Below are 23,865 nucleotides of genomic sequence, written 5' to 3'. Positions count from 1 at the left end.
CAATCCACTAGATATTCTTCACTGGTTTGGAAATAAACATTAGCTTGCGTGCTAAAGCAGTTTTGAAATGATCACATATGTCATTGGATTCTATATAACCATGGCCCAAAGCAGTGGCTGCTTCATGCAGTATTTGTTTATTCATAAGCTTTGTTTCATGTTAATACATTCATAATGAATTTACAGTGTAGGCTATTTGTGTGGGTTTTCCATTTCTAGCTTACTATATTTTGTGGAAAAAAACACAGTATATTATTTTCTCTTGAAATGATTCTGGTTGTTGCACAAGTTAAAAAAGAATGGCAAAAATAATCAAATATATAAATTATACACACATTTCAACAAATATTTCCTTGAGGCTGTGCAATTGCTGTTTTCCCTCTGAGTAAGTCTTGAAGTGATGCTATAAGGATGCACTGATGATAAGTGTCAAGGATTTTGCAACAAAATTGCTGATAAATTTAAGATTTCTGATGGCTGTGATTGTGCAGTTCTTATGTTGCAGAAATTGGGTTGCTGGTCTGTTTGAAGGTCAGTGAAAAAAAACTACAATAAATTCAAATAATATAATGCAACTAACCGTATAATTCTGCACAGGAAACTTAGGATAACAAAATAAATGGCACATGATTTAAAAAGGAGAAAATACTTTTCATATATAGGCTATTTGTTTTTGATATCAAAGGTTTGACATAAAAGAAAAAACATGTATAAGTTGCATGATATTTTCAAAAACCATGAAAAAAAACTAATCGATGGAGTCACAACCTTCATAAAAATATATACTTCCTTCTTATATTTAAAAAAAATATGTTAGCCTCACTTCCTGTCTCCTGAGATACCTTCATCTGAGCGATTTTTAAAGCCAGCAGTGTGTGTGTGTGTGTGTGTGTGTGTGTGTGTGTGTGTGTGTGTGTGTGTGTGTGTGTGTGTGTGTGTGTGTGTGTATATATATATATATATATGTGTGGCTTGATAAAATATATCAGTGTATATCTCCTATAGTTACCTCCTGTTCAGCCTTTATTGTTACATCTGTCCAGTTCAGTGATAATACAGCTCAATTTTTATTTTTGTGCGTTTTAAAATGATTGATTGTATGACAGACCATTTTGTGAAATCTGGGTCTTGATACAAAACCAGTTAACATTTATTTTGTGCACTTCATAGATAATGGTGGCATATTCTGCAATTCTTTTTTCCCCTTCTTTTTCATTCCCCCATTCCCAATTTTTTTTGAATATCTCTGAAAAAGCATAAGCTTGGTAAAATACCAGTCGGTCTAATAAACGCTACTCTGAATCACCCCACCAGCGAAGCAGGCTTTCAATAAGTAATGCACATTTTATAGAGATTTCACCAACGTTATTACTTTTTACTATCTCATTTTGATCAAGTGCTACAATACAGACATTGGTTTTTGAAAGACAAAGGAAAAAAGGAAGCTAAACTGAAAACAGTTTTGACAGCTCTTAGCAAATTCTTTCTTGTATAATAAAATTAATTTTACCATGATAAATGTTGGATACAGTAGGATAGACTGCAGGCACTTGTAATAACTTCTTCAATCACAAATAAACCATGATGAAACTTATTCAGCACATAAACTGTACAATTCTCTTTCTCAAAAACTTTCAAATGTGTTTTGTTCATATTTTTTTTCAGTGTCCAATAATTTTGGATGCTGTTGAATTTACTCTTATTTATTGTATTACATTACATTACGTTATGATCAAATAATTCTCTTTTTATGGCTTGTGGGCCTGTTTTTATTTATTTATTATTATTTTATTTTATTTTTTTACTGTTAAAATTACCTTTGGAACATATAAATGTTTCTTATAGCAAAATATGACAGGTAAATTTGCAATAATCTGTGCTTTATAAAGGACAGCACTACAGTTATCTTCCTTTATAATTCATACAGCAGAGCAAAGGTCATGCTAAACCTTGCCATATTTCATACTTGCATCGTCATTACAGTTAACGCATACTCAGGTTATTAACATTAATTGAAATGACAGATCATTACATTCATTAGATAAACACACATATACAGAGACAGGACATTTTTATTGCAGACCCAGCGATTTCCACATTTTCAGTGCAGGTAGAGAAAAGCTGAGGCCACAGCAACACTGCCCTTCAAAGTGGAGTGGAACTAATGCTGAGGTGAGTCCATATGGCAGGCGAGATATGTGGGAAAGCGTAGCTAATGTGCATTTTAAAAGGTGTCAGAATGGTCCAGAAAAACCAATATACCGTAATAACTCCTGGCCCCGCACGGAGCATCACCCAATCGATTCGAGTTTCCATGGCAGCCAGTCTGCGTAAATAAGGGAGCAAACCATACAATCAGATGATGTGAATCTGAGGCTGAGAGGCTTCTCTTATCCTATTCCCAAATGATCCGCCGCGCTCAGGATATCTCACACCATCTGATTCCCAAGAAAAATCATTATGGATGTTAATACCTTCAGAGAGGCAGGCAGAAGATAATAGGCAGGGAGTGGGAACCAATCGATTGTTTTTTACTCAAAAAGTTCTCCCAAGTTTCATATGAAAGTAATTCCGCTTCGATCTGTCTCAAACTGCAAACTGATTAAGCCTGAGAGCAATACAGTGAAACTATAGATGTATCTGTACCTCAATATTACACCGTTAATGTGACAGCATGGGGGTTGAATTTGCAACGAAAGCAACAGAACTTTAGCCTGAAATATAAATATGTCACTTAGATAGAAATAAGACTGCATTTGCCTCAGGAACATCACAGTGGAGGAGCTAATAAAAGCTTTAAATAGTTGACCCCTTTAGGGATTATAAAAGCATGTAAGGCACAGCACGTAAACATTTGTGATTGAGCTATAAGGAGGACAGTCACTCTGCATGGTTGATGGAAATTCCTGTAAACTGAATGCATGAAATCATTAAACACATTCTTAGTGAGTTACTGCAATTGCCTTAATGCACATTTTAGATGGATTTTATGTAATATGCTGCAATATAAAACTGTGCATGACAACAAAAAGAGAATTAAACAGTTTGACTGCTTTAATAGCATTTCCAAGTAAAACACCTGCAGTGTCTGAGGTTTACTATTGCTTGCCAGACAGTAATTTTCTCAAATACTGTGGAGGAAAAAAATTGATTGAAACATGTGTGAATTGTGTGTTTTTATTGAATTTTTTGAACCCAACACCTCGCATCTCTCAAGTGGCTTGGATTACCACCAATCTGTGAATATTTTCAGTTATTTATTACAATGGCAGCCACAGTAAATCAGAGTTTAAATATTAACAAATGAAGTAACACTTACTATATCCTTAAAAAAATAATTATATATATATATATATATATATATATATATATATGAAATCTGGTGGCCCTTAACTTTAATATAGCAAGTCTGTAAAATATATTTTTACAGTCCTGATTTTGAAGTCCAAAAAAAATGCATCTATCCATCATAAAAGTAATCCATACGGCTCCAGGGGGTTAATAAAGGTTTTCTGAAGCAAAGCGATGGGTTTTTGTTATAACGAAAATATATTTATTTTAAATCGGGTGGCCTCGAAATTAACATAGCAAGTCTGTAAAATCTAGTCTCCGCTTAATAGCTGTCCTGCCTCTAGAAGAGCAATCAAGGCATGATTGTACTTGTATTTGATCCGTTTTGTGGTGGAACATCCAAAACCAACAAAGGAACTTACTGGCATGTATATGGGTTTTTGAATGGTTTAAGGACCTAGTGATATGGATGTCAGGGAAAGGCGTGATGAAGAGGATGGAAAAGAAAAGCATGAACAGATTGATGGGTAAACAAAGGGCCGTAAAAAGCTGTTCCCCAAGGAGCAGAGGAGCTCAAAACAGAGATGTGGGTGATGAATGGCTTGTAATAAGCCGGCGACTGTCTGACGGCCACTGATCTAAGGTCCCTTTGCGATTAGACGCTCTCACGCTCACGGGGAGGCTGCGATGACAAGGATGTGATCTGTGTGTTGATGTGTTTGTGGGCGGGTGTGTCAATGTGAAATAAACAGTCACTGAGACAGAAGGGCCACGTTTCGTCAAACCACCTCTGCAAACTGTTTTTAAGAACAAACATGTGCTTCATAAACTTGATGGAACGATAAAGACATCTGGGCCTTTCAGAAACATGTTGATGTCGGCATGAAATGAAAATTCACCCCATCTATTTTCTAAAAGCATGTTATGGAACTTGTCTGTGTCGGTGAAAATGACTAACTTTTCTCTGGTGATGTACGTATGCAGGGTACCTGTAATCATTTAATCCGCTTAAACTTTATCACCACATCTCAAAATCCAATCAACAACTTATGCATTGAACCAAGTCCAAGAATACATTTTCTCTTTTTCAATAAGCCATTACACTCGGATAAACGTCACAATATGGAAGAAAAGATCTGTCGCTATTTCAGTTATTTTAAGTCTGGTGTAGGAACACCAAGTCAGTGCTTTGTGTTAAAAGAAATGTTAAAGGGTTCAATCAAAATTGACCATTCTTTTTTTTTTTCTATGGAATATTGCAATATTTATTATAAATTATTTATCTGTGCACATAATGTTTTTACAAATTCATGTGCCCTCTTTAGTCAAAATAACTTCCCCTCCCTCTTGCTGCAACATCTCTGATGATTTTTATTCGCATATGGGCAGGACAACCGGTCACTCAAATGAGATCATAGCAATAGTAAACCACAACAAACCCACGATGCATTCAATTCCTGATTGACAAATTTTTTTCTTGTTTGAGAAGCTGTTATACTCACATATCACAATAGGGAAGAAAAGACTATGGCAACTTCCATTTCATGCTGACTTTTATTTTTTGATGGCCTATGCTGATAGGGAGCAAGGTGAGAGAGCTTAGTTTTATATCAAGGATAAAAAATTTGTCGAAATTAAATTATTAGATATTTAAATCATATAATTGCATATTTGCTGAATGCTGACGGTAGATAAAGTATTAGGTAGCATTTGGCTTTCTATTGGCCTATTAATAATAGAAAAGCAAATGCTATAATACCTTTTTATACTGTTTATTTTCTTTGTTTAACCGTAATAATTTATTAGACAGAACTGTTAAACAGCTAATAAGGATAGAGAATGAGAGCTCAGATGCTGGTGTTCTTAACGCTGTCAAAATAAAAGCCCCATGCACTGTCAGAACACAAAACCCCTGTTTCATAGACAAGGCTTAAAGTGATAGTTCACCCAAAAATTACCCCATGATTTACTCACCCTCAAGCCATCTTAGGTTTATATGACTGTCTTTTCAGACGAACACAATCGGAGTTATATAAAAAAAAAATTCATTGCTCTTCCAAGCTTTATAACGGTAGTGAATGATTTTGAAGTCCAAAAAATGCATCCATCCATCATAAAAGTAATCCATTCACGCCTATTGCACGTCTAACTAAGATTGGTGTATGGAAAAAAAGTAAGACTGTTAAGTTAGCAATTTTAAACATCCGCTCACTTAAAAATAAATCACTTCTAGTCAATGACTTAATAACCACAAACAACCTGGATTTTATGCTTCTAAATGAAACCTGGCTAGAAGACAGCTGCAGTGCAACAATCCTAAATGAAACATCCCCTCCTAACTTTACTTTTATGAGTGTCTGCAGAGCTGTTAAGAGAGGTGGGGGTCTAGCTGCTCTTTTTAAAGATATCTATCAATGTAAGCAAATATCATTTGGGAACTACACGTCTTTTGAATATCTGGGTATTGTGTTAAAAGGTGCTCCACGCATTTTACTCATTTTTTACAGGCCTCCAAAATACTCTCCAGCCTTTGCTGAGGACTTTACAGAACTGTTATCAACAATTTCCTCAGAGTTTGACTGTTTTGCCATTGCTGGAGATTTTAACATTCACATAGATAATGCAGAAACCAATATGGCAAAAGAAATCAAAACTGTTTTAAAAACTTTTGATCTGACTCAGCATGTACATGGACCCACACACAATCGCGGACACACTCTAGATTTACTTATTAGTAAGGGTCTAAACATCTCATCGATTGTTATTAAGGATGTAGCACTGTCTGATCATTTCTGTATTTTCTTTGATATATTGATCTCTCCTGCCATTGAAGCTAGATCTGTGTCTGTCAAGAAGAGATGCTTAAATGAGAACACTAGTGTACTATTTATGAAGGCTATATCCTTAACACCAAGCATATCTGCTGACTCTGTTGATTTTCTCCTTGATTCTTCTAACTCAAAAGTTAAAAGTGCAATTGATGATATTGCTCCTGTGAAAGTCAGGAAGAAGAGTGGCAGACAAAAAGCACCTTGGAGAAACTCAACAGCAGTGCAAAATATGAAAAGACAATGCAGAAAAGCAGAGCGCATGTGGTGGAAGACAAAACTTGTAGTCCATTATAACATCTACAAAGACAGCCTTCATGCTTTCAATATGGAACTAGGCAAAGCTAGACAGACTTTCTTCTCAAATATTATAAACTGCAATTTAAACAACACACGCACTCTTTTTGCGACTGTAGAGAGACTGACAAACACCCCCCCCCAAGCCAGATTCCCAGTGAAATGCTCTCAAACAGCAAGTGCAGTGAGTTTGCTTCTTTCTTCTCTGACAAAATCAATAATATCAGAAAGGTGATCAGCACATCCTTGAGTTGCGCTGGGGTCAGACAGATCAGACCACCTGAGAAAGTAGTAACTTTGTCTGATTTCAAAAAAATGTATGGAAAAATTTTGGTAGAAACCGTACAGCACCTTAAAACATCAACATGCGCTCTTGACACACTTCCCACATCTTTTTTCAAAAGTGTGTTAAACAGTTTAGAAGCAGATCTTCTAGAAGTGGTAAATGAAGTTTCCAAACTCCCTGAAAACTGCAGTTGTCAAGCCCCTCCTGAAAAAGAGCAATCTGGATAAGACCATATTAAGCAACTATAGACCGATCTCAAACCTTCCTTTCATAGGCAAGATCATTGAAAAAGTTATCTTCAATCAGCTGAACAAATTCTTAAGCTCGAATGGATACTTTGACAATTTTCAATCTGGTTTCCGACCGCATCACAGCACAGAGACAGCGCTCATAAAGATAATAAACGATATTCGCTTAAATACTGATTCAGGAAAATTATCAGTGCTGGTACTACTCGACCTCAGTGCTGCATTTGACACTGTCGACCACAACATACTTCTTGACAGGCTGGAAAACTGGGTGGGGCTTTCTGGGATAGTCCTAAAATGGTTCAGGTCATACTTAGATGGGAGAGGTTATTATGCGAGTATAGGAGACCATAAGTCTGAGTGGACATCCATGACATGCGGAGTCCCTCAAGGCTCAATTCTTGCGCCACTCCTGTTCAACCTGTATATGCTCCCAATGAGCCAAATAATGAGAAAGAACCAAATTGCTTATCACAGCTATGCAGACGACACACAGCTGTACTTAGCCCTATCACCTAACGATTACAGCCCCATTGACTCCCTGTGCCGATGCATTGATGAAGTCAACAGTTGGATGTGCCAAAACTTTCTTCAGTTAAACAAAGATAAAACTGAAGTCATTGCGTTTGGAAACAAAGATGAAGTTCTCAAGGTGAACGCATACCTTCACTCCAGGGGTCAAACAACTAAAAATCAAGTCAGGAATCTTGGTGTGACACTAGAATCAGACCTCAGTTTCAGTAGCCATGTCAAAGCAATAACTAAATCAGCATACTATCATCTAAAAAATATTGCAAGAATTAGATGCTTTGTTTCCAGACAAGACTTAGAGAAACTTAGACTCCTCACTGGCCTTCCCAAAAAGACCATAAGACAGTTGCAGCTCATACAGAACGCTGCCGCCAGGATTCTGAGCAGAACCAGAAAATATGAACATATCACACCAGTCCTCAGGTCTTTACACTGGCTCCCAGTTAGATTTAGGATTGATTTTAAAGTATTATTACTGGTATATAAATCATTCAATGGCCTAGGACCTCAATACATTGCAGATATGCTCACTGAATATAAACCCAACAGATCACTCAGATCATTAGGATCATATCAGCTAGAAATACTAAGGGTTCACTCTAAACATGGCGAGTCCGCTTTTAGCTATTATGCCAGCCGCAGCTGGAACCAGCTTCCAGAAGAGATCAGATGTGCTCCTACAGTGGTCACATTCAAATCCAGACTCAAAACACTTCTGTTTAGCTGTGCATTTACTGAATTAGCACTGTGCCACTGTTCGTCCGACTGTACTGTACTGTACTGTATTTCATTTTATTTTTCTAAACTGTTTTAATTATTCTTATTTCTTTTTATTATTTTAATTTCTTCTATGTAAAGCACTTTGAATTGCCATTGTGTATGAAATGTGCTATATAAAAAAACATTCAACTCCAGGGGGTTAATAAAGGTCTTCTGAAGCAAAGCGATGGGTTTTTGTAAGAAAATATCCATATTTAACTTTATAAACTAAAATAACTAGCTTGCAACAGGCGGCCTTACGCATTGATTTACGCGAAAGATTAAAGGCTGATTTATACTTCTGCGTTGGACCTACGCCGCTGTAAGCTACGGTTTTCATTTATACTTCTGCGTCGTTATCCACGTTGACGTGCAATTACACATGCAGAGGGAGCATGTGAAACCCGAGGGAGGGGTTCTAGCAGACTAATCACAGCGCTTGTAGTTTGCATAGAATTGACGTTTTGTTAAATTTTTTGAGAAGTGCAAGTCAGGGTATGCCAGCTACCCTACAACGTAGTTACGGCGTGAGTTTGACGCAGAAGTATAAATTGGGCTTAACTCCTTACCTGATGAATGACGTATTGACGAACGCGGAAGCACAGAGGATAGAGCAAAACAAAACACCAGTCACAAATTTGAAGTCCAAAACGATCATTTTTAAAGAGAAATGTCATATAATTTCTATATAAAAGAAGAGGAGCTTGAGTTTGTTGCCCAGCCCTATTTGTTTGAACCGATGTCAAAGCTTACGCTTCTCCTACATCCTATCATACGTCGTAGGCTACATCGTGTCAGTCATATACACCTAGGATGTCTTGAGGGTGACTAAATCATGGGATAATTTTCATTTTTGGGTAAACTGACCCTTTATGGCGAGCAGGACGAGGCCGAGGCCCGTGAGAGAACGGCGCAAGGCCAGTGGCGTGATTAATGATGAGCGACACCTGCGCGACGCACTGGTCTCACATCTCTCTCACTGAGGAGCGGAGCAATAAAAGGAGGAGCGACGACAGAAAAGGACGAGGGAGGCCAGGCCTGGATTTATGTTGTGTTTTGTTTATGTTTTATTATGTCTTTACTTTCATTTTGTATTTGTTTGTTTATTTATTTATGGATTAAAGTTGTTGAATGTTCGCCGGTTCCCGCCTACTTCTTCCCATAACATCTAACTTCATTACACCCTTAAAATCTAGTCCTTCTAGGCTAAAATGCACGTTTGAGCTGTTTTAACAGAAAACAACTTGCACTGACATATCTTAAAATATGTCAGTGTCATTGTTTTGTCTCAAGATGCACACCTGTAATGTTTTTTTCTGGCACATTTATAAAAGCTTCCTTACTGTAAATGCCCTAATTGAACTAAGGCCTAATCCTGGCTTAATGTAAGCCCTGTTTGTGAATCCGGGCCATAATGTATCAGGCCGATGCCAATAATTAAATATATATTGGTCTACCACTATATTTTACCCACCTTAATGTCATTATAAACCTGTACTTATTTTCTACTGAGAAACATAGATATTCTTCCACAAAAAAGTTCGGAGCGACATGAGGGTGAGTTAATGATGACATGATGTTCATTTTTTAGTGTACTATCCCTTTAGAATGTACCTGCAGAATTACATATTCATGTTTCACTGACAAAGCACTGCAACAGAGCTGTGCCATTTTTTTTTACTAAGACAGTCCTGAGTCAATTACAGCATGGATGCAAGTGGTTTAGATGAATCCATAGGGGAGGAGGACAAACCTGGAATAAAATAAGACCTGTAGTCCCTGTCCGATAAGAACATAAGCAGGTGTTTATCTGTGGACCCAGAGACACAATGCCACAGGTGTTGGAATGGACCATTTCTGGCTATGCTTACTGTCCCCTGGGCCATCGTGGTTTAATATCCCATCACTGCAATGCACCAAGGTGGAGACACACATCTGGCTTTTCTCAGCTGCTGTCACATATCATGCTAGGGGCGCTGGAACCGGATCTACCCTCATACAATAATTAGTCTCATTTATCCTGCTGTTCCCCTCGGAGTGTTGCTCTGGGCTCCTGCCTGCTCCTCTACGCAGCTTTCATCAGTAAACCATTAAAGTTTCATAAGTATTAACTACTGTCTGATGACACTCTCCCTCATTGGACCAGCTTTATGAAACTGATGGTGCCCATCACTCTGCAGCAGTTGATAGATCCTTCTCCTGCCGGTGCCAGAGAGAGACCATTTGACATGAGAAAGAGTGGTAAGATATGTGATAGTTGAAATTGCATATGGACACTTCAAAATTAAGGTTTTGTTGTTTGATTTGTTAGGAGAAACTTTATTCCCCAAAAAAACAAAAAACAAAAAAAAACATATATATATCTGTTTTGAAAGTTGATTGAACTGTAGCCTACAGTGTAGAAGAAGTTGTCAAGTTTAGGGGTTAATGACTGTCACGCATGCTCAGCAGTTTCACCAATGATGTTCAGAACTGTGGATGCAATTTGAGGTGTTGCTATATTGACCTAATTTATTATAATGTATTTTTTTGTACAAAGACCTAGGCTGTCCTTTTTTTTTTATTTTGTGAGGAAACTTCTTTGTGAACGTCTATGAAGTGAAAACTTTTGTTGCATCCGGTACTGCGAGTCCATTGGAGGAGCATTGTGGCTGAGGGAATACCCACAATCCTTTGCACTTAAATAGTGTTATAATGTGTTTTGGTCAATACTAGAATATAAGAATAATTTTAGCTCTATTTAGTGTTTTTAATGCCATTTTGTTTTAAAAGTTATGGTGTTAGAGTGAGTTGTGTTCCTTTTAGTGATGTTTCTTCATTTTGGTTAGTTAGTCCAATACTCTAGAATGGTTGTTGCATTTTGTTTGTAGAAATCAAGGTGTAATAAGCTTAAAAAATCTTGATCTTGATCCAAACACTTGATTTACATTATATTTACAATATATTGCAATCCAAAAATGCAACAATATGTATCGTGGATAGTGACAAATTATGTTTTTATTAACAAAGTTCGGGAGGAGCACGTTCAGATAATTAACACGAGAGGAGAGCACTCAGCAATCAACGATAAGAGGTGTATATATATATTCAGCAGTCTCACCTCAATTCGTTGACAGTTTAGCAGCATCCCTCCACCACCCCTTCTCCACACTTCTAGTCTTAACCACTTACATACGGGGGTGAGTACTCTGGGTTCAGGCCGAACTCCGAGCTCGGAGCCCTCCCCCCGGACAGCACGCCAAATACGCATTAAACTTCACTCCCCCTAATTGTATATAAGTGTGAACTCGTGAATCTGTATTGTGTACAGTTCACCCGGTGTCCGCGCTGGTGTGTCCATGCTGGTGTCCGTGTGTCCGTGTTCGTTTCGGCGTGTCCGTGTCCATGCCGGTGTGTCCGTGACGGTGTATCCATGTCCGTGCCGGTGTGTCCGTGCCGGTGTACGTGTCGGTGTACGTGTCGGTGTGTTCGTGTCTGTGCCGGTGTACGTGTCGGTGTGTCCGTGTCGGTGTGTCCGTGCCGGTGTGTTTGTGTCCATGCTGGTGTGTTCGTGTCTGTGTCTGTGTCTGTGTCCATGTCCATGCCGGTGTGTCCCTATTTGTGTCCGTGCTGGTGTGTCCATGTGTCTGTGTCCGTGCTGATGTGTCCGTGTCTGTGTCTGTGCTATTGTGTCCGTTTGTCTGTGTAAGTGCCGGTGTGTCCGTGTCAGCGTGTCCGTGTGTCCGTGCTGGTGTGTCCGTGTCCGTGTGTCCGTGCCGGTGTCCGCGCCGGTGTGCGTGCGCTTTTCCATCACAGAAATAAATTACATTTTTACATTATATAAATATATATTAAAATAGAAAAAAGTTATTTTAATTTGTAATAATATTGTCACATTTAGTTTTGGGTTCCCTTTCAGTCGAGAACGTCAGACGTAGTTGACGTCGACTGAATGGGATCACGCTAGGGAGCCAATTTTCTTCGAGCATGTGAGCACGAGCAAATGAAATTTGGTATGCGTGATTTGCATCACACACTCCGCCCCGCGGAGCGGGTATAAATACTGAAGGGGATGCACGCACTAGTTGCTTTTTGCTTTGGAGCCGTTCAATGGTGTCTGAAGAGTGTGTTGAGTGTTTCAACGAGCGAGTGTGTCGGTGTTCTTCTGGAAAAGACTCTCCCAGTGCTGGTGGTTTCTACAGCGCGGTGCAGCGGTTGTCGCGAGCTTTGAGCTCTCAACTGCTGTTCTAACAGCAACAAAGTTATTGTTTTTTTGTGTGTTGTCGGTTGGTTAAGGGCGAAAAAGTGAGGGCTTCACTGTTTCAGCTCACTGAAAATGTAAGCTTAGCGTTAAGTTCTGCCAGGAAGACTCAATCAGCGCGTCATGAATTAACTCACTTCTAACCAATCATGTGTTAACACTCTCAGTATAAAAGAATGGTACTTACATCCGTCTGAGTTCGCAGATACTGACGGCGCCAATTACGCGCCCCATTCGGTTCGCAGAAACCGACACCGGAGTTCGCGCTCTCGCGTTTTTGATTCCAACCCTAACAACACAAGTCATATCGTTGATTAGATCTAAGCAACTTTCGCGGTGTGCGAGTGCGACACACTCGTGTAGGAAACAAGCGCGTGGCAGCTTGAAATCCCATGAGAAACGATTTCCACACAGGGTTTTTTCAAGTTCAAGTTCCACTTTCAAAGTTTTACGTTGAGCTTCAGCGGCCACTGTTTACATGTCCCCATTATTTACTATGATTAAACTTCATTCAGGTAAGTATAACTTGCTACTCTACTGTTCCCTTCATCAGCGGTCAAGTTTAAATGGCGACTGGCGACGTGGTAGTTAAAAAAAAAAAAAGTCTACTCACTACACTACAGTCTACTTACTACACTACACTACTTACTAGGGCCGGATAGCTCGCTGGTTGTAGCAAGTGTATGCAAAGACTTGCGTAACTGATATCCCACAGCTCTGGTAATTTTCAGCATCGTTGATCCCACGCACTCATGGGCAGTTGCAAAATACTAACAACTGGGTTGCTGAATAACATTTAAAACGAGCTTTAGAGCAACTAAGATATTAATCGGATTTATATGCATAATTATGCTTACAGCTCGCGCTCCTCACCCGCTCACTCACCATCGTGAGTGGACTCCGTCTTAAAGGAGCAGTAGCATAGCCTACCTATCCAACTTGTTTTACGCCTTTTCTGAATTCGGTATTGCTTCGGCATTTATGGACTGGAGATGTTTTTGTCAACCACTTCCCCACCGCCGGGAAGATCTCGACTTATACCTGGATGATTGCAGACTTAAACCAATCAATAGGGGGAATATATACATATATTTTTATGTATATCTCAGCTCGTTTTCAACCTAAAGCAACAGCAATTAATGCTGTTAAATATTTTTTACTTTTATTTTTAAATACATTTGAAAATGATTCATGGAAATATATGACTATAAAGAAGAAGCTGAACCTAAAGAAAGCAAGTTGTCATTGGACGTTATGCATCATGGTTATGAAGGATGTTGGGCTTATGGGTAGGCCTATGTTGCAGGAGTATATAATACAAAGGAAATAAATTATACATTTACAGTGCTGATATATATTTCTTCATATCAAGATTTTTAATACTTGCATTTAAGTTCTTCAGTAACAGAAATATTGTACAATCGCTGTAACGCAACTGTTCTCGGCGACTACGTTAATCCACCAATATGTGTCATAGAAATATTTACGTAGGTATTTGATATTAAATGTACAAAGAAGGCAGACTAGGATGCTCAGGTCAAAGGTCACGGACTTTGCCAATGTGATTAACACAGTAGACCTAATAGTTATGTTTAAATTATATCATTCAACCAATCACCAGGAATCTTAGTCAAGAAGACTCGAGTGACATATTTACTCATCTGTATGATTTAAATGTTCAGAGATTTTTCTATTCAAGGGACTCACTTGGTTGCCATGGCCAGCGGTCTCTCGGCCGTGAATAAAACTTCACTCGTACAAAGGCAACTCGAGAGTAATGTCAGGTGTACACTGCACAGCTGAGAAATAGATTCTGCGCTCAAAAGTCAACAACAGAATATCAAGTGTGATTGAGGTTGTATCTTATCGGTATGCCGTCACCTTACTTCAGGTAAGTATTGTAATAGGTTTAATAAGATTAAGATTTAGTGGTTATTAAATAAATAAATAAATAAATAAATAAATTAATTAATTAAAATAAATAAATAAATAATAATAATAATAATAATAATTATTGAGCCTGCTCAGGCTTCGTTCATTCACGCTTTACAGAAATTATCCTATAGTGGCTGCTAACATCCTTTTGGGTCCGAAGTGGTAAAAAAAAAAAAATTTCCGTTGTATGTGCTAACAAAGTTCGGTTGCATCAAGGCAGATCTTCTCATTAGACGAACATGCTATTCCTGAGATGTTTATCTGGCAATAGTCTCCAATTTCATGATTAAGGTTGCTTGAGCACATTCCTGACCACTGCTATGCTATAGCTACACACTAGTCTTCAGGTGGCTCTGCCCTTCAGCAACCCTTGTCCATCACCCCGTCTCCTCTAACAGTGATTATGTAAATTAGTCGCTCTGCTCAATCCAGCTAGTCCATATATCACTGGAGGCGTGGCTCCCTACATCTTAAAAGCTTATATTTCTGCAGTATTTGTTTATAATGTTTCGGTTTTCTTTTCAGATTCCTTTATTTCCCATCCTCATCACGGCCGGTTGTTCCTTCCAAGTCTACAATTACGAAATCAATGTCTGGTGGGTCTCCAGTGTCCCCAGGGTGTGTATGAGGGGTTTGACTTGGAATGCTCCAAAGATATTTTCTTCTATTATGCTGGAGTTGTCATTTGAGTGTGAGTAAAGTGCATTGTTTCTGTCTGTCCCTTTGGATGCAGTCAGGCTGCTGCTCCCTGGCACAGGGGGTGGAGTTTCAACAGCTCGTTTTGCAGCTCCGGTTACTCACAGACATTTTCAAAACTTTTAGCTTCGTTCAAACCTACTCAGAGATGGAGAGACTCAGAAGCGTCAACATGTAGACACCATTTCCGGATGGTTAGTCGACGAATTATGTAGCTTATGCGTAGTAATCTTCTAGTCATTCACTATCTCATCCTGTCTCGATAGGCTATAAATCATATCTGGGAGCTGGATTCATGTAACTTTAGGGTTTGCAATGCCACTTATCCGGAAGCAATGCCGCTCAGTCCCTCTCAGCGTTGCTGTAGTCCTTACAAAGCAATCTCTTTAAATTAAGTCCTCCATGCTCGACTTTGTGCATTGTAACTTTGCAATTGTTGAAATGCTTTAACAGCAACATTACAGAAAGTGGAATCCTTTAACCTTCCATTCGAAATGGTCTTCTCTTTCTATTTTCAGATTCGATTGTAGCCATGTTTAACAGCATTCATGGCTCATGCACCCAGGGGAATTTGATCCAGATCTAAACACTCCGATCTTGCCATGGTCTTTCTTTTTTCTGATTTACGTTCTCACTTCATTTCTTTACTCTTTCTTAAGCACTCCAAATGACTAAAGTTCTGGTATCACATTAACAAATTCTAAAATTAGCAATAAATTTTGTCCCTGTGATCTATGAGTAAATTCCTAAAATCCTCCCTAGATTCTCAGATCACTCCCTCTATTTTCCTACCTAACGAAGCATCTCTCTAAAGTCTGGTTCAGGACTCATCTAGTTTCTGTCCTCAAAAGCTACAGCTGTCTCCCTTTCAGCATACCGGTCATTCCTGCAGGATCGGGGCTGCCACTACAGCAGCCAAATGCGGCATTTCTACTTCAGCTATCAAGATGCTGGGCAGATGGTTTTCCTCTGCATTCAAGTCTTATTTAAGAAATTATTCTAAAATCATTCCGGAAGCTCAGCAAGCTCTTCAGTAACGATTCAGGTAAATCCTCATGCAAATACTGGTGGTGGTGTCATGTTTCAATTAATCTGTGCCGGAACTCTAGCTCGCATGACCCGATAAGCAGATAATGTGGTCTGTCTCCATGTGGCTATTGCAGCCTCGTTTCATGTGGCCTGTCTGGTCTTGTCTCTCGTCTATGTGTGGTCCATCACGGCCTTGTGGCCGTTTGTGGACATGTCCTGTGTGGCTATCATAGCCGTGTTCTGTGTGGTCGATTTTGGCCGTGTAGCCTATCGTGGCCTTGTCCTTATGGCCCATCGTGGTCTTGTGGTCCATTGTGGCCTTGGTTTTGTGTGGCCTAGCGGCCTTGTCTTGTGAAACTTGTCTCTTGTGTGGCATTAGCGGCCGTTGTGGCTCCTAAGCGGTCTCGTCTCTGTGGTCTCCCATGGCCGTGTGGCCTATCGTGGCCTTGTCCTGCAAGGCCCATCGAGGTCTAGTGACCTCTAGAGGTCGTGGTTTCATGTGGCTTTATGGCCGTGTCTATGTTTAGCCCGTTTATGTGTGGCCTTTAGTGGCTTTGTGGCTTATTGCGGCCTTGTCCTATGTGTGGCCATTCGTGGTCTGTGGTCCATCGAGGCCTTCGTTTTGTGTGGTCTATCATGGCCGTGTGGCCTATCGTGGCCTTGTCCTGTGTGTGGCCCATCGGGGTCCGTGGTCCATCGAGGCCTTGGTTTTGCGTGGCTTAGTTGCCTTGTCTTATAGGCTTGTCTCTGTGTGGCATTAGCGGCCGTTGTGGCTCCTAAGCAGTCTCGTCTATGTGGTCTCCCATGGCCGTGTGGCCTACCGTGGCCTTGTCCTATATGTGGCTATTATGGCCTCGTGGCTCATCGAGGCCTTGGTTTTATGTGGTCCAATGGCCGTCCGGTCTATCGTGGCCTGTCTCGTTTGTGGTCTTTTGTGTCTAATGGCCATCATGGCCAGCTATATGTGGTCTATCATGGCCGTGTAGCCTGCATGGCTCGTCTGCATATGCCCATTGAGGTATGTTGGTCCATCGCGGCCTTGTTATGTGTGGTCGAGCCGGCCTTGTGGTCAAGCATGACCTTGTATTTATGTGCGGTCCATCGTGGCCTTGTGGTCAAGCATGACCTCGTGTTTATGTGCGGTCCATCGTGGCCTTGTGGTCAAGCATGACCTTGTGTTTATGTGCGGTCCATCGTGGCCTTGTGGTCAAGCTTGACCTTGTTTATGTGGTCTATCACGACCTGGCGCCTCAATGGCTCTTATGTGCAGCCTATCAGGGTCAAGTGGTCCATCGCTGCTTTGTCTCTATGTGGTCATCACGACCTCGTGCTTTATAGCTATTATGTGTGGTCTTTGGACCTTGTCTTTATGTTGTCTATCACATCACGTCTATGCACAGCAAATTTGGTATTATGGTCCATTGAGGCCTTGTCTAAGTGGTCATCATAATCAAGCAATATTATGGCTTTCACGTATGGTCTATCGTGACCTTGTCTTTATGCAGTTCATTTTTTAATATATATAAAAAAAAATTAAAAAAAATGCTTTTTCACGTTATTCTTAACTTTTCTTTCTCATTCCAGGAACTGCAGGATCCACGACTGGTGGGTACTCTTACTTACAGTCTTCGGGGGTGGGCTCCGTCCCGGCGGAGGTATTCCTCCACCTATCTTTGGGGGTGGGCTCCGTCCCGGCGGAGGTATCCCTCCGTCCCGGCGGAGGTATTCCTCCACCTATTTTTGGGGGTCGGCTGCGCCCCTGCCTTCATCTTCAGGCGGGATTTGCAGATTCCGTTACCCTCGCATTGCTTGCTAAGGACGGGGCCTACGCCAAAGACTATGCTTGCTGAGCTATTAATAAATTTACTTGTTATATCATTTTATCTCCCGAGTCTTTCTGGTAGAACTGTGTTGCCGCGGTCATTCCCTGTCTGCTCCGGCACTGGTGACGGGTCCCATTTTCTAAAAGAGCAACACGGGTGTGAGTGCGTCTTTTTCAAGATGCCATTCCATCCGTGCATTTCTGGGTGCGGTAAGGCTCTGTCCTAGTCTGGGAAAACCCAGACAAACTTCCGGCAAATTTAGATTTGCTCTGCAAGTAGTCTGTCAAAGAACCCATTCAAGCCGATTTCTAATCTGTCCAAATCGAGGCACCAATCAGAAACGTTGAGGCGGGCTTTACACAATGACGATCGCGCTGATTGGTTTTAGGTCTATCCAATTGCGCCCAGAGGCATTTGAGCGACGTCCGTTGGTGAAGCGCACCAACTTTTAAATGCATTATTATATTCAAATTGCAAACACATGAGGACAGTCTCCATGAAAGACCCACTGGCAGATGAACGTGCTACTACATTTCTCTCCGAAACGGTAGGAAATTAAATTAGATTTAATAGAGGATTTTAACTGTGACAAGATGATTGACAGGACAGTTTAATGCAAGCAACAGATCCGTCCGCTAAAGATGACGAAGTAGTATGTCCCAAAGCTTGCCTACTTTTTTGCAAAAGATTCAAAAGTAAATACCTTTTCTTGAGATGTCAGCTATGCTGAAAAAGGCCGCCGAGGCGGTAGGGCTCGTGTGGAACGAACCACCGTGTCACGAGCCGCCTCGGTTGGATGTTTGGTTCATGGGAGCGGGCCGGTCTGGTTCTCAGCCCGCCGCTCCGGTGCCATTCTTTCCTGAAGTGCATGAGGAGTTGACGAAGGCATGGATGGCACCTTTCTCTGCCAGAAACCGCCTGAGTAGCTCCTCCCCCCTCACTACCCTTGATGGAGGAGCGGCTAAGGGTTATGAGGTGATCCCTCCGGTGGAGCGGTCAGTTGCGATGCAGCTGTGTCTGGGGACCTCTGCCTCTTGGACGGGGAACCCTCGTCTCCCCTCTAAGGCCTGTAAGTTCTCATCCGCTCTGACGGGCAAGGCTTACAAAGCCTGTGGGCAAGCTGCTGCTTCTCTGCATGCCATGGCGCTTCTGCAGGTCCATCAGGCCCAGGCACTCATGAACATGCACGAGGGAAGTCCTTTCCTGTAGCTCAGTGGTAATAGCATTGCGTTAACAACGCAAGGTTGTGGGTTCGATCCCAGGGGATTGCACATACCTATGTATAGGATAATGCAATGTAAGTCGCTTTGGATAAAAGCGTCTGCCAAATGCATAAATGTAAATGTAAGTCCAGACCGTGAGCTCATGGGTGAGCTCCACACTGCTAACGACCTTGCCCTCCAGAGTACGAAGGTTGCACCTCGCGCAGTCGGTCTGCCGATGTCCACCCTTGTGGTCCAGAAGCACCATCTCTGGCTCAACCTGGCGGACATGAGAGAAGCGGACAAGGTTCGGTTCCTGGAACTCTCCCATATCGCAGGTTGGGTTGTTCTGCGACGCGGTAGAGAGCTTTGCCCAGAAGTTCTCTGCCGTCCAGAAGCAGACGGAGGCCATCTGGCACATCCTTCCCCGACGGCCTGCTGCTGCCTCCACCCGGTCATCGGAGGCAGATCCTCCGCCTGCTCGTCGCAGAGGGCGTCCGTCTGCAGCTGCCTAAAATCAGGAAGAGATGGCACAGGTTTTGTTAGTTGCCCATCATTGGCCAACCAACCTCCTCTCGACAGCCTTCCTGACACCTTCCTCTGAGCACATTCTCAGGGATGGGGCACGATGGCACCCGCGTCTAGACCTTGGAAAGTTCCAGGTCTGGTTCTAGTAAGAACGGGACGCGAAGGTTCTGGTCTACCGCAATAATTGTTATGCAGTAGAGACCATCACTTCTGTGAGCACCCTCTAGAAAGACGCTTACTCCTCTAATAGAAGTCAAACCTGTTCATTGAACCGAGTCTTCTCTCCGTGAGGAGATCCCGAAGGTGTTCGATCACTTCTGTGCTCCCTTTAAAAACTGCTTGTGGTTGGAGTAGGGGCTGTCCCCTCCACCTCAAAATGTTGTGGCTTCTACATTGGCGCACATCGTGAGGCAGTGGATTCAAATCCAAGCGGAGTGCGATTTGATCGTCAGGTCCCTGAGGCAAGCAAGGATATATATCCGCCTTGCGTCCCCTCCTTACCCTCTTGGGTCTTCTTCTCTGGTGCTACTGCACCTGAGCCATCGCAGGCAGTGAGTTAAAAAATTCTGTTTTTCCCTGAAGGAGGGAACGGAGGACGTAGTCCCTTTGCCACTATGGCTGGACCACCACTGACCGAGTTCTCACGGCTCCTCAGCGTAAAGCAACTAGTGCGTGCATCCACTTCCATATTTATATCCGCTCCGCGGGGCGGAGTGTGTGATGCAAATCACGCACGCCAAATTACATTTGCTCGTGCTCGCATGCTCGAAGTCAATTGGCTCTCTAGCGTGATCCCATTCAGTCGACGTCGACTACGTCCTCCGTTCCCTCCTTCAGGGAACGATGGGTTGCATACGCAACCAGGACGTTTTGTTTCATGTTCATGTTTCATGTCTATTATTTTGAAATTCTCATAGTCATGTTTCCTGCTTGTCATATATTTGTGTCCGTGTTGGTGCCGGTGTCCGTGCCGGTGTCCGTGTGTCCGTGTCCGTGCCGGTGTGTCCGCTGTGTCCATTTCCATGCCGGTGCCGATGTCCGTGCTGGTGCTGGTGTGTCGGTGCCGGTGTCCGTGTTCTGGCGCCTCCGTCCCAACATACTGTACAATGCGACATACATTCACATCACATGGGTCGAGCTACACTCACGGGATACTGCAATTTACAAAGTTCATTATTTGCATGTGCTTTAAAGCCTTGCCGGTTAAACATTTGTCCATCTGTGCCTCTGTCCGTGCCGCTGTGCCATCACAGGAATAAATACTTTTTTAACATTATATAAATATATTAAAATAGAAAACAGTTATTTTAATTTGTAATAATATTGTCACATTGTATTGTATGAGTCTCAAATTCACGTTTTTTGTCGTATCATGTCCGTGTGTCTGTGTGGTTGTCTGTGTTGGTGTATGTAAATGATGACAATTAAAATTTTGGGGGGAACTATCCCTTTAATGTTAATAAAACAACAAAAAACAAAGAGAAAATCACTCAGAGAATGCTCTGAGAACTTTAGTAGTAGCTTTAATAAGTATCAGTGTATAATATATACAGTGAAGTCTATGTAGTGTTTTATTTTTATATTTGTTCATTTAATTTCTTTCTTGAATGCCTCTGTTAAATACACCAGCTGAAAAAATAAAGCACTGTTTATTTCATTTGTATATTATATGTTGTATACATAATGTGTACACCCCTACATTATAGGAATACACAGTATCTACGGTAACTAATCTTTTTTTTAATCTTAAATTGATCATTTGTTGTTGTTGTTTACTGTATTCTGTTCATTAAAATACCAACTTTAAGTTGATGTAACTAATATGCCCTTAGTTTAGTAAACTCTGTGCCTTATCATTTTAAGTTGAGATGACCATTTCTTTTTTTCCTTACAGTTATGATGTTAATCTGTTCTTTTACATGCAACTTTAAGGCAGAATAAAGAGTGTTAAGGATCAATTTGCAAGCATTGGGCCATTAGGCAAGATATTAATCCATGTTCTCCTGTGAGGGTGTGATCAATACACCAAACACATGGAAATATTACACATCCATTACAGATGCAACCCCGTAATACATCAATATTTGGGAAAGTTCAATACGCTGTATAACAATAGTAAAATGATCTCGCTTGCTGAAGAGACATGGGTCCTCTTCAAAGTCTGTTAGATGATGAGAGGACGTGTTTTTGATGATGGTTGAATGAGCTGATACTAATGTACTCATACGCTGTCTGTCTCCTGTTGTTATAGCAGACCTCTTTGCTCTCTCTCTCCTATTACTGCAGTGTCCCTCTCCATTGTAACAGCCTTAATTAAAGATTAATGGGAGGGTTTTCCCTGCGTGTAGAGTGGAGATAGCTCATTTCCCAAGGCTCTTCTTTAAAAGCACTGCACTGTTGGGAGAGCTAAAAACGGGAGAGACTGCGGTGCTGCGGAGAACAAAGGCACTCTGGCCTATCCCCTCTCCCTCTTTCCCATTGCAGGCCATGTAATAACCGAGCGAGGCTAGGAAAATAGAGGTGCGACGTTGCGGGTAGTCATTTCAATTTTGGCAACCAAAGAGATGCAATCAGCTCATTTAAAAGCCTGCGTAGTGGCTACCTTTCTTTCCTCCCGTGTGACAATTACTGCCACCGTCTCCATCAGGCTATTTAATGGCTCTGCTTGGAGCCTGTCGAAGACCATCAGGCTCTAGTGGGAACTTTAAAAAGAGCCAACAGAGGAGAGGAACAAATTGGATAAGGTTGCTTTTTTTGTTTATTTGCTTTTAGGGTAATGTCGAAGGGATGGTTTTAATATTTCTTTGTAGAATATGTCACTATTTTAAAGTATATTCATGTGAAAGTTCTAGGTATCCAACACATAATCCAGACTTTTGACAAGACCGTTTCTTATTGTGGCCAAGAACTGCCTACTTAGTTTAAAGAGACTGTCTGACCTAAGAAAAAAGTTTAAATGTGTTGACTTTTTAATCAGAATTACAGAAAAGTAATAGATGCATATTATTTCATAGACATATAGCAAAAAAAAAAAGAAGCAGATTGTGCAATTTTATTTGCTACTGTACGCTCTTAAAAATACAGTTCTTCATTGTGATGTGGTTCCATGAAGAACCTTTAACCAGAGGTGGACAGTAACAAAGTGCATTTACTTGAGTACTGTCCTTAAAGGAGAACTCCGGTGAATTTTTAAGTTAATCTTGATTGTTTTACCTTTGTGAGTACTGTCTATAGAAAAAAAAACGAACCGGATTGGTGCTTGCAACGCGGAGCCTTTACAGTTAATGCCCAGATCTCCCACTCAGCTAAAACGGCAGTTATGGGGGCATACACATAAAGAGTGTCTTTGTGCCTCTTAACAGACACAAAATACAATTAAAATGTCTGTCCAACATGAACAGGGCCCTTACATGACAACGAGATGCGTTTAGCAACTTAGTCATTGTTTAAACTCACCTAAATAGTGTTTTAGACGGCTAGCTGTAGTCTCGCGCTGAAGTCCCGTGGGAACTCAGTTGTAGCCGGAAAAAGGTAAATAGTAAGTGCGCGTGATTTTTTTTCCCCAAACCACTTCAGCAGAAATCCCGCCCTGCAGCTGATTCTAAAGTTTTCATTGGTCATGTAAATTACAGATTGCCTTCACCAAACACTGATCCCTAAACCTACCCGTCACTGTAACCTAAACCAATGAAATCGGCTGCAGGACGGGATTTCCGCTGAAGTGGTTTGGGGGAAAAAATCGCGCACATAGTGCAGGTGGGAGGAGCGTCGTGTTCCGGCTACAACTGAGTTCCCACGGGACTTCTAAAACACTATTTAGGTGAGTTTAAACAATGGCTAAGTTGCTAAACGCATCTCGTTGTCATGTAAGGGCCCTGTTCATGTTGGACAGACATTTTAATTGTATTTTGTGTCTGTTAAGAGGCACAAAGACACTCTTTATGTGTATGCCCCCATAACTGCCGTTTTAGCTGAATGGGAGCTCTGGGCATTAACTGTAACAGCTCCGCGTTGCAAGCACCAATCCGGTTCGTTTTTTTTTCTATAGACAGCACTCACAAAGGTAAAACGATCAAGATTAACTTAAAAATTCACCGGAGTTCTCCTTTAAGGAAAACTTTTTGAGTATCTGAACTTTACTTGAGTATTATTTTTTCTGGAAACTTTTTACT

At 41.2% G+C, this 23,865-nt stretch overlaps 1 long non-coding RNA gene across 1 annotated transcript in view; it reads left to right on the top strand.

Moving 5' to 3' along the window:
* Window positions 1-6,879: 6,879 nt before the first annotated feature.
* Window positions 6,880-23,865, top strand: part of LOC309507683 — a 203,015-nt gene continuing 186,029 nt past the window's right edge. The window contains exon 1 of the long non-coding RNA XR_014209207.1: window positions 6,880-7,690. This is a non-coding gene — a long non-coding RNA (uncharacterized lncRNA). The remainder of the gene's footprint in view (window positions 7,691-23,865) is intronic.

This window comes from Leuciscus leuciscus, assembly GCF_965113295.1.
Source record: "Leuciscus leuciscus genome assembly, chromosome: 10".
Taxonomy (NCBI): Eukaryota; Metazoa; Chordata; class Actinopteri; order Cypriniformes; family Leuciscidae; genus Leuciscus; species Leuciscus leuciscus.
The sequence above is the reverse complement of the archived record's forward strand: the minus strand, read 5'-3'. Positions and strand labels throughout refer to the sequence as shown.